Genomic DNA, 11,709 nt, shown 5'->3' with positions numbered 1-11,709 from the left:
AACAAAACAAAGATGCTGAGAGATGGAAGGGATGGCAGCAAATTGCATGGAGAAGGCCTGAGCATCGACATGAGTCTTGCATTTTGACATTGATGAGGAATGGACTGAAGTAATTGTCGGAGGGATGGCATTCCTGTGATAAGGGGCAGCAAAAGAAAATGCTCAAAGGACCAGAAAGGGGTGGAAATCTTCAGCACAAAAGAAGACAGGTGGCAGACAACTGAAGAGGATGAGGAGAACAGTATAGTGAAAGAAGATAGGTAAAAATAACTCAGATAATGGAGATTAATTTTTGGATTGACTGCTTTTATTTTAGTTCCTTTTAGAAAAAAAAGTACTTTATCTTTTGCACAACGTAATTGCATCTACTGTTGGTACAAGGGTGAGGTCACAATCTGGCCAAACTTCAACCCCTTCAAGGGGATGGCATGTGTTTAACCCTCCCATGAAAACCAATGAGCGCTCCATTTGGCTATATAGAACCAAATGATAATCACCAATATGAATTGGTGATTCATGGAAATATGGAAAATGATGAAAAGTATGTTTTAGGTGGGTGCAGAAAATCATGACAATGGTTAAGTGGGTGCACTATATACAACTGCACAAAAGATCACATATTAAAATCTCTGTTCCAGTCTGATATACAGGGCATGATGCCAGTTTTGTCTAACTATATTTTGTCCCACTGTCCCTAACTATATTGACTGAGCTATTTTTCAATAAGCTATATAATAGTGAGGTATGGATAAAAGCATATATGCATTAACTTATTTTTTTTAAGCAGTGGGATTTAAGCATGCTTTACTTTGACTGAATTAAGCCCCAAATGATATCTCTTTACATTAAAAAAAAAAAAAAAAATTCCTCTGACTATTGTGATGTCTGTGAGCTGTTGAACTGGTTTAGTTTCACCTATGCTATTTCACTTGGATTCTGATTTAGTGAGGCATTGTACAGGACACAAGAATGATGTAGTCTCTGCCCAAAGCTCCGACAGCCTAAATACAATGGTCCTAATCCAGTTGAAGTTATTTATGCATAAATCTCATTGAAACCAATGGGCAAAGCTAGTCACCACTAACTTAAACTGTTGATTTCACTGGAACGTAATTGTGATTTAACTTTAGTGGAACTGGACTAAATAGGCCTTCCTGATTGAGAATCATCAGTCTTGGCATGATTTGTTACAGGCAAGCACCATAGGCAACCATACCATCTATTTGTGCAAGTTTCTCTTTGTTTCCTTTTTGCACTATGGTGGAATATTTCAGAGTTAACTTGAGTGCTTAAAACATGATTATGCTCCTGGGGATAAGTGAACTCTTGGGTGAAGGGAATTTATGGTAGTGTTTTCTGCAGTAAAAACAGGCAAAAATAGCAGTGCACACACATCTTATGAATTAAACTTATAGATTGAGGACTCCTGTCAAAGATCCCATTTCTGATTTCCAGTTTGAGCGTACTGTTTTGGAGGTTGGGTAGGTGAAATATATTTTCGAAAACATTGGGCAGTGCAATCCTAACTTGCACTGGAATAGGCAGGCCAGTGGGCATGCGCTGTATTTAGCGCATGTTTGGGGCTGGCTGAGCCTCAGCCCGAGGCAAGTGGAAAATTTTCCCCTTACCCCAGGAAGAGCCTCAGCAGCCCCAATGGGTCTACTCGGATTTGCGCCACCTGAAGAGGTGGTGCAGATCCAAGCAGAATGGAGCAGCCAGGACCTGTTCTGCGCCATCTGGGAACAGGGGCTAGGATCTGGCATAACTACCAAATCCTGACCCTGCTTCTCGCTTCCCACCTGTCTGCCCACAGGCCCACCCGCTGCCTGCCCTCTCTCCACCCCAAAAGCCTCCTCCTTACCTCTTTCCTACCCTCCGCCTGTTCCCCGACCCCTGCACCAGCGAGCTTGGCCGGCAAGGACCTAACTTCTGCCACTGGAGGCTGGATTTGGCCTCCACAGGCCAGTGCACCTCTGTGTGCCAGCACGGCTTACTTCCACGGAGGCTCAAATGTGCTTTACAGAATGTTTGCGACCCTCCCGGGCCAGTGCAAGAGACTTGCACTGGCCCAGTGCACAATTAGGACTGCGCCCTCAATCTTCTTTTAAATTTAGTTTCTATTGGGGTTTTCAATCTATACAAGGGTTCTTAACCTGGGGATCTGTAAATAGGGTGCAAAAAATTGGTGTTTATGTAGTTATTTGCATTTTTCTGGACTAGGGCTCCATAGATTTCATGAGATTCTCAGAAGGGTCTGTGGACCCCTAAAAGTTAAGATCCACTGATCCAGGATAACCAACATGGTTTAATCAAACAAAAAAACTGCAATTACATTGGTTTTCTGCTAAAGAAAGTTAGCCATGACTAAGCATAACTGAAATCTCTGAGACAAATTCGTTGTGACTTACAGCCCAATCATATGCAGGGTTGGACTGCTGGCCAGAGTGCTTTGCAAAACGGCCACTGACTGTGCACTCCGTCAGCAGCCATTTTGGGAGCACTGCCCCAAGATGGAGAAGCACTCCCTATCCATCACTGGAATCCACTGTGGCCATCTACGCAGGTGAGGCTGCAGCAGAGGTGGAGAGGGCAAAACTGGGAGGGTAGGGGGAGGAATGGAGCAGGGAAGCTGCAGGAAGGGTGTCTCTGATGACAATCACACACCAGATCCGATGCCCTCTGTCAGCATCCTTCCTGCCTTCTTATCCCCTTGGACTTGCACCAGCTATAACGCTAGTGCAAGTTTAAGGAGTGGGAGGCCTTTGGGAACAGGGAACCATTTAGTGATTTATTTTACTACGTAAACCACTTAGAGCACAATCCTGAGCTCAGCACTCTGGTTTTCCGCCGGAGTGCACTGCCGCAAATGTGCCGTAAGGTATGTCTACGAGGCTTACCGCTGGGCCAGCACCTGTGCTAGCCCAGTGCTGGCTGGTGCTGGGCTAGCACTGGGTGGGCAGCCGTCCTCCACTGCTTGGCGGTCTCATGGACCGCCAAGCCATGGCACAGTAAACGGGGGCAGGGAGGGGGGTAGGGAGGAGGCATTCCGGGGAGGGAGGAGGCAGGTGGAGGGTGGAGAGAGGGTGGGAAGGAGGCATGACGGGGAGGTGGGGGTGGAGAAAGGGCGGGAGGGAGGTGTGTTGGGGAGGGAGGGAGGCGGGTCCTTTGGAGCTCCAGTCCACCAGATCCAAGATGTTTGTGTGGGGCGTCCTACACGAATGCCTTTACCTTACTGCTGACCAAAAGTGAGTAGCCCCATTGTGGGGCTGCTTCCCTTACCTGGGAGAAAAGTCCCCTTCTCCCAAGGCGCCGCCTGCAGGAGGTTGAGGCACACAGGATGCAGCGGGAGCCATTCTTGGCGCCGCTGCAGCCGTGCGCCCCAGGCAGCTCAGGATTGGGCTGTTAGTGAACTACTCTTGCTGAAAAGCAGTATATAAGAATTCTTACAGCACAGTCCTAACCTGCACTGGTACACCAGGCTTTGTGGCCTGCACTGTATCCAATGCAGATTAGGAGCAGGCCGGAGGTCACCTCAGAGTAAGGAGACATTTTCCCCCTTACCCCGAGTAATGCCGCAGGCTGCCATATGGGGCTACTTGGATCTGCACCAGCAAATTCAAGCAGCCTAGTGTCATGCTGGGCCAGCTGGGAGATGGGTTAGGATATGTCAGAGGCCTGCTGTGCTGATCCTACCTCCTCCCGGGCCTCATCCTCTGCCTGGTCCATCCTCCCTCTGCCCAAAAACGCCCCCTCCCCACCTCCAAAATGCCCTTCTGCCACCCTCACACACCTTCTGCACTGCCTGGTACTCACTTACCTGTGCTGGGGGATGGATTAGGTTTGGGATATGATTAATAGTGAGGGATGTGCTTTCTGAATATGTAAAGCAATTTGTCACCCTCTCGAGCATTCATTGAAAAATTACCAAAGTGGGGGGCACCTTTTGATGGTGATAAAAAATGTTTGTAAAAATAACTTCCTCTTTCAGCTCAGCCCTGTTGCTAAATCGCCTTAATCTAAAATCTAAAATGCAAGGCTGAGTTTTGAACTCCATTAAGTTAATAGGAGTTCTGCCGTTTACTTCCATGCTTTCAGAATTTCACCACAGGCATCCACAATCTCTGCTTAAAGAGTTTATTTTCCCCACCATTATCTGGTATAATTGTTATTATATAACAGAGGCTGTGTTAATTAGCAAAACAAATTTTCTGTGTGCATTGGAGATAATGGGATTTTAATCAACGGACGGAAGGATATGGTTTGGTATTGGAAAGAATATCTTAACCTTGGAAGTATTCCGGTAAGGAACCACATTGCCAAGAAAGATTATGAAGTTTCTAGGGTTCATTTTTGTTTTCTTTTTAAATGATTTAAAAGAAGAGACTTTCAAGTGTTCATGACCTATGACTCCAGACAGTGATTATTTGTCTACATCAAATTTTAAAAAAAATTGACTATAATAGTGCTAATGACAACTCATGGGGTAGTGTGATAGATTCTTTTCCAGAGTTTTTATTGTAAATCCAGACATTTGTCCTTAAATTTGCTTCTGACACTCTGATTCAATAACATCAGAAAGAAGGTGAGAATTCCCTTTGGGTTATTGTGGAAAGGGTGCAAAATCCCTTCTAATTTATGGTCAAAAGTTTTTGTGAGGTTCGAAAATAAAAGCTGCATTTTCAAACATTTTCTGCTTGAACCCATTTCGGCCCAGCCCACAGGCGTACACATTTAAGAATGGGTTAATGTATTTTTGAGCTTGACTGTCACTTTTGTTTTCTGGAATCCCAGCGTTGTTGGGCCATTCAGGATGGTTGTGTTCTATAACCGATATGATGTATGGGCAACTTACGCTTGCTGAATGTAAATAACAAAATATACTTTGTGACATTTTGAATAGGTTGACTGCCTGTTATCCAGAAGTCACACAACTGTGTGCACCACCTCATTTATTTTATTTATTTATTTATTTTATTTGATGAAGGGACTTCCATCTCATCTTTCTTGCCTAGCAAAGCAACCAAGGTGGCTTACAAATAAGTTGATCACAATATAATCCAGCGATTTTCAACCTTTTTCATTTCAAAGGCACACTGACACGGCGCTACAATTCTCAAGGTACACAATGGGTTTTTTGACAATTGACAAGGCACATCATGCTGCTGGTGGGGAGCTCGCATCCTCCAATGGCCCTGCTAATATATGAGCCTCCCCCAAACACTCGTGGCACACCTGCAGACCATTTGCAGCACAACAATGTGCCATGGCACACTGGGTGAAAAACACTGGTAATCAAACAAAATGGTTTATACGTGTCTGTTGTAGCATGAGTTGTCATGCTGGCAACAATTAAAATCCTGGGGCATTTGGTGGGCCTCTGTGAGATACAGGAAGCTGCACTAGATGGGCCTATGGCCTGATCCAGTGGGGCTGTTCTTATGTTCTTAAGGGCGCAATCCTATCTTGTGCTGGAACAGGCAAGCCAAGAGGCTTGCGTTGTATCCAGCGCATGACAGGTGTCCAAAGTGGCTCAACCAGAAGGAAGGGGAAACTTTTTCCCTTACCTCCAGGTAAGCCACCCTGGCCACTAGGGGTCTGCTTGGACTTGCACCACCTGCTGAGGTGGCACAAGTTCGAGGAGAGCATAAGAACATAAGAACAGCCCCACTGGATCAGGCCATAGGCCCATCTAGTCCAGCTTCCTGTATCTCACAGCGGCCCTCCAAATGCCCCAGGGAGCACACCAGATAACAAGAGACCTCATCCTGGTGCCCTCCCTTGCATCTGGCATTCTGACTTAACCCATTCCTAAAATCAGGAGGTTGCGCATACACATCATGGCTTGTACCCCATAATGGATTTTTCCTCCAGAAACTTGTCCAATCCCCTTTTAAAGGCGTCTAGGCTAGACGCCATCACCACATCCTGTGGCAAGGAGTTCCACAGACCGACCACACGCTGAGTAAATAATATTTTCTTTTGTCTGTCCTAACCCGCCCAACACTCAATTTTAGTGGATGTCCCCTGGTTCTGGTATTATGTGAGAGTGTAAAGAGCATCTCCCTATCCACTCTGTCCATCCCCTGCATAATTTTGTATGTCTCAATCATGTCCCCCCTCAGGCGTCTCTTTTCTAGGCTGAAGAGGCCCAAACGCTGTAGCCTTTCCTTATAAGGAAGGTGCCCCAGCCCCGTAATCATCTTAGTCGCTCTCTTTTGCACCTTTTCCATTTCCACTATGTCTTTTTTGAGATGCGGCAGCCAGAACTGGACACAATACTCCAGGTGTGGCCTTACCATCGATTTGTACAATGGCATTATAATACTAGCCGTTTTGTTCTCAGTACCCTTCCTAATGATCCCAAGCATAGAATTGGCCTTCTTCACTGTCGCCACACATTGGGTCGACACTTTCATCGACCTGTCCACCACCACCCCAAGATCTCTCTCCTGATCTGTCACAGACAGCTCAGAACCCATCAGCCTATATCTAAAGTTTTGATTTTTTGCCCCAATGTGCATGACTTTACACTTACTGACATTGAAGCGCATCTGCCATTTTGCTGCCCATTCTGCCAGTCTGGAGAGATCCTTCTGGAGCTCCTCACAATCACTTCTGGTCTTCACCACTCGGAAAAGTTTGGTGTCGTCTGCAAACTTTGCCACTTCACTGCTCAACCCTATCTCCAGGTCATTTATGAAGAGGTTGAAAAGCACCGGTCCCAGGACAGATCCTTGGGGCACACCGCTTTTCACCTCTTTCCATTGTGAAAATTGCCCATTGACACCCACTCTCTGCTTCCTGGCCTCCAACCAGTTCTCAATCCACGAGAGGACCTGTCCTCTTATTCCCTGACTGTGGAGTTTTTTCAGTAGCCTTTGTTGAGGGACCGTGTCAAACGCCTTCTGAAAGTCCAGATATATAATGTCCACGGGTTCTCCCGCATCCACATACCTGTTGACCTTTTCAAAAAATTCTATAAGGTTTGTGAGGCAAGACTTATCCTTACAGAAGCCATGCTGACTCTCCCTCAGCAAGGCCTGTTCGTCTATGTGTTTTGAGATCCTATCTTTGATGAGGCATTCCACCATCTTACCCGGTATAGATGTTAGGCTGACCGGCCTATAGTTTCCTGGGTCCCCCCCTTTCCCTTTTTAAAAATAGGCATGACATTTGCTATCCTCCAATCTTCTGGCACCATGGCCGTTTTGAGGGACAAGTTGCATACCTTAGTCAAGAGGTCTGCAACGTCATTCTTCAATTCCTTAATAACTCTTGGGTGGATGCCATCAGGGCCCGGTGACTTATTGATCTTTAATTTATCAATGAGGTCTGAAACATCTTCTCTTTTAACCTCTATCTGACTTAACTCCTCGGTCAGGTGGGGCCGTTCGGGCAGCGGTATCTGCCCGAGGTCTTCTGCCGTGAAGACAGATGCAAAGAACTCATTTAATTACTCTGCCATCTCTAAGTCTCCTTTTATTTCCCCTTTCCCTCCCTCACCATCCAGAGGGCCAACCGCTTCTCTGGTGGGTTTCCTGCTTCTAACATATTTGAAGAAGCTTTTATTATTCCCCTTAATGTTGCTGGCCATGCGTTCCTCATAGTCTTGCTTGACCTCCAGTATCACCTTCTTACATTTATTTTGCCACAGTTTATGTTCCTTTTTATTCTCCTCATTAGGGCAAGACTTCCATTTATGGAAGGAAGCTTCCTTGCCCTTCACAGCCTCTCTAACTTGGCTGGTTAGCCATGCGGGCACCCTCCTGGATTTAGTGGAACCCTTCTTTCTTTGTGGTATACACCTCTGCTGGGCCTCTATTACTGTTGTTTTAAGCAGCCTCCATGCACTCTGGAGAGATTGGACTCTTTTTACCCTCCCTTTCAACCTCCTTCTAACCAGCCTCCTCATTTGAGGGAAGTCCGCCCGTCAGAAGTCAAGGGTTTTTGTTAGAGATTTGCCTGGTATTCTTCCCCCAACGTGCACGTCAAAATGGATCGCAGCATGATCACTGTTCCCCAATGGCTCAGTAACGTTTACATCTCTAACCAGGTCCTGCGTACCGCACAATATTAAATCCAGAGTCACCTGTCCTCTGGTGGGCTCCGTGACTAGCTGATCTAAGCCAGCGCGGAGATAAGAGCGGAGCGCTTGAAGCTGCTCCTCAGGAACAAGGGTTGGAATTCGGCATAACTGCTGGGTCCCAGCCCTGCCTCCCACTCCCCACCCACCCTGGGGTCACCCTCCACCCACCCCGGAACACCTCCCTCCTGCCTCCTCCCTGCCCACACCAGAGCCTTCCGTTGGCCCAGGTCGGTGCCTCTGTCAGAGAGAAGGCTTATTGTCTTAAGGTTGCAATTCTATATTGACTTCCTGGGAGTACTTCCCATTGAACTCAGAGGAGTTTACTTCTGAGAAGACATGCATAGGTAGGAGTGGAATGGGGGACAGATGGGAGTCAGAGGCGGGAGGGGGTGACACCCAGTACAGTTTGCCTGTGTCAGATGCTATCCAGCTGACATGCCGCCTTTGTCTTCTCAGATTTGCACCAACTAAAAGCTGGTGCAAGTTCAAGGAGACTCATTGGCAATTGAGAGGCTTATGGGGGGGTTAGGGAAAATATTTTCCCTTTCCTTTCCCATGACACCCGATTCCCCCCCCCCCCATAGCATGTAATGCAACCCATTTTGGCCGGCTGCATGCTGTGGTGGGGAAAAGGAGAGGACTGGGCTCTGGTGATTTACTTCCTCTTGGATGCTGTGTGATATTGAAATCAGATAGACTGGAAGAAAGGCTGGGAGGTCAGGGGAGGGGGGCTAATAGAATTGCTGTGTCTTTGGCAACAGTGTGGCATCAGCATTCAGAAATGTTGGCAATGAGGCATTTTATTGTTCTTTTTGACAACTATGATTATGGCTATACTATTTCAAAGATGGCTGGCAGGTTGAGAAATATGGCTCCCACCTTGAATTTCTGGTGAAAGCCATTTCCCTTGTGAATGATGACTATGGCGATAAAATCACAGCTCCTCTGTCCTTGTTTGAACCCAGCTTTTGCTCTCTATAACACAGAATTTACATCTGGTGATAGCACTTCAGAGAATAAGGCATTCTAGGCTTTTCAAAAAGACAGACTGCAGGAAATTAATCTCTCAGTATTCCTGTTTTATATGACTTTTCCCTGGTATTGGCAAAGTAATAACTTAGGACAGAAACCAAGACATTGAGAATGTGCCTTTTTCTTCTGAACCAAGTTTGAAGAACAGTGCTGACCAGGCCTAAGGATACGAACCGAATTGCTTTAAGAACACTAAATTAGAACAAGGCATAGTTCATGGACTGTATTCAAAACGTTGCTGGCCGTGGCATATTCTATAAATGGAAGAACAAGGGGGAACAATTCTGAATAAGTGAGAAATGAAGATGAGGCAAATATTAAGTAAAAATATGAGGGGTAAACATTTTGAATCATTTATTTTTCAAATAGTTGCCCTTATTTTGGTGGCTATCGTGTTAGTCGAATTTAGGCAGTATATTTGTTAGAAGAGCAAAGCAAGAGCTACCTTTTTTCCCCCTGAGGAGCAGGATAACATAATGTTCCAGTAAAAATCCAACCCTGGACCATGTGACAAATTCCATAGTTGTACATGGAGTCCTAGGCCAGGGGTGGCCAACTTCTAAGTGATGGAAGGTTGTCCTTTAAGTCAGGGGTTAGCAATCTTTTCAGCAAAGGGGCCAGACATTCGGTGATGACACCATCACATCATTGCACCACTGTGTGAAAACTGGAAGTGCACTCCAAAGCCCAAACTGAGCAATTTTTAGCATCGTGGAGGCCCATGGGGAGGGGACTGTAGGCCTCCCAGACCCTTTCCAAGGCCAAAGGGACCCCCAGGTCAGGGGGAAAACCCCTGGGTCCCTGTGGCACCATGATTGCCGCGGTGCTGTTAGCACACACTCCTGCCCCAGCCCCACCCCTGCAAATACTCACGTGGTTCCAAAGTCCAAGTACAACTTTGGGAACTGCCGGTATAAACTCTTCAAAGTTCAATTTACAGCAAAAGACAGAGGAGAAATGTTATCATAAATTAGGGCATATATGTAACATGCAACAGTGTGTAAGAAAAAAACCCCAAATGGAAGTTTCCTTTGCTGCAAAACAGCATGAGGTTGAAACAAGGGTGGTGCTTAATCTTCCCCCAACCTGTCACTTTATTTGCATAATCAGAGATGATTTGCATGGATACAAATCAGGCTGTTCAGATTTAGGGGAGTGGAATACGTTTATGTGACAGATTGACTGGACCTAAAGCTTTGCTTAAGGAAACCATAGAAGAATTAAGAGGGAAAATGCAGATATCAACACTATCCCAGTTACCATCACACAAAACCTGTATTGAGACGAGAAAGTAAGCATATTGATAGCTTTATCAGAATTATAGGGCAGTGGTTCTCAAACTTTTTAGTACTGGGACCCACTTTTTAGAATGACAATCTGTCAGGACCCACCGGAAATGATGTCATTAACCTGAAAGTGATGTCATTGCTGGAAGTGACATCAGCAGTTTAGGCTTTAAACCTAAACTGTGATCAGCCAAAGGTCCCATTACACAGCAACACTCATGCTGATTTTGAATAGCTCGGAACTCAAACATTCCAACTCGAAAGTCAAAACCAAACACAGACTTGGATCCTTCTCCAACCACAGACCGCCCCCCCCCCCCGTGTCCCACCTTCACACCTATTCAGGGCAGAGCATTATGCCTCTCTCTCACCGGGAGCCTGCCCTGCCCAGCAGCTCTAGACCCTGTCTTTTCAGTACTGTATGTTCAATGGTGGCTGAGGTTGGTGCAATGTGACCTACCTGAAATAGGCTTGCAACCCACCTAATGGGTCCTGACCCACCGTTTGAGAAACACTAGGGCATCCATCTTTCAGATGGGTTAGTTGCTCGGGTGCCATTTTCTTCTTCTTCACACAAAAGCAAACTAAATTCAGATAGGTAGGATTTTTTGTCTAATACAAACATATGCAGTAATTCCTCTTTTTCCATTCTTTTTCTGTCTTTCCTTCTTTGTTCCTTCCCAAGTAATAAATTGGAGAGTGACCTAAGCAGAAGCTCACTCTTATCTTAGGGCGGGTTAGGACAGACAAAAGAAAATATTTCTTTACTCAGCGCGTGGTCGGTCTGTGGAACTCCTTGCCACAGGATGTGGTGCTGGCGTCTAGCCTAGACGCCTTTAAAAGGGGATTGGACGAGTTTCTGGAGGAAAAATCCATTATGGGGTACAAGCCATGATGTGTATGCGCAACCTCCTGATTTTAGAAATGGGTTAAGTCAGAATGCCAGATGTAGGGGAGAGCACCAGGATGAGGTCTCTTGTTATCTGGTGTGCTCCCTGGGGCATTTGGTGGGCCGCTGTGAGATACAGGAAGCTGGACTAGATGGGCCTATGGCCTGATCCAGTGGGACTGTTCTTATGTTATGTTCTTATGTTCTTATCTTCAGCCGAGCACTTTTTTCCTCCCTCTGCTGCCAGCAAATCTATAACATGGGGAATGTTTTCTGTTTTTTAACTGGCAGCTAAAATGTCCACCTTCTGGATGGACATTGCGTAGTGCTGTGTCCTGTTATGGCTGCTGATAGTGAGGAGCCATGCTTTGAAAAAGGATAAGACTCCGACTAACATTGAAGCCTGGGGCATCAGG

The sequence above is a fragment of the Tiliqua scincoides genome, chromosome 1 (assembly GCF_035046505.1).
Source record: "Tiliqua scincoides isolate rTilSci1 chromosome 1, rTilSci1.hap2, whole genome shotgun sequence".
Taxonomy (NCBI): Eukaryota; Metazoa; Chordata; class Lepidosauria; order Squamata; family Scincidae; genus Tiliqua; species Tiliqua scincoides.
Note: the sequence above shows the minus strand (reverse complement) of the source record.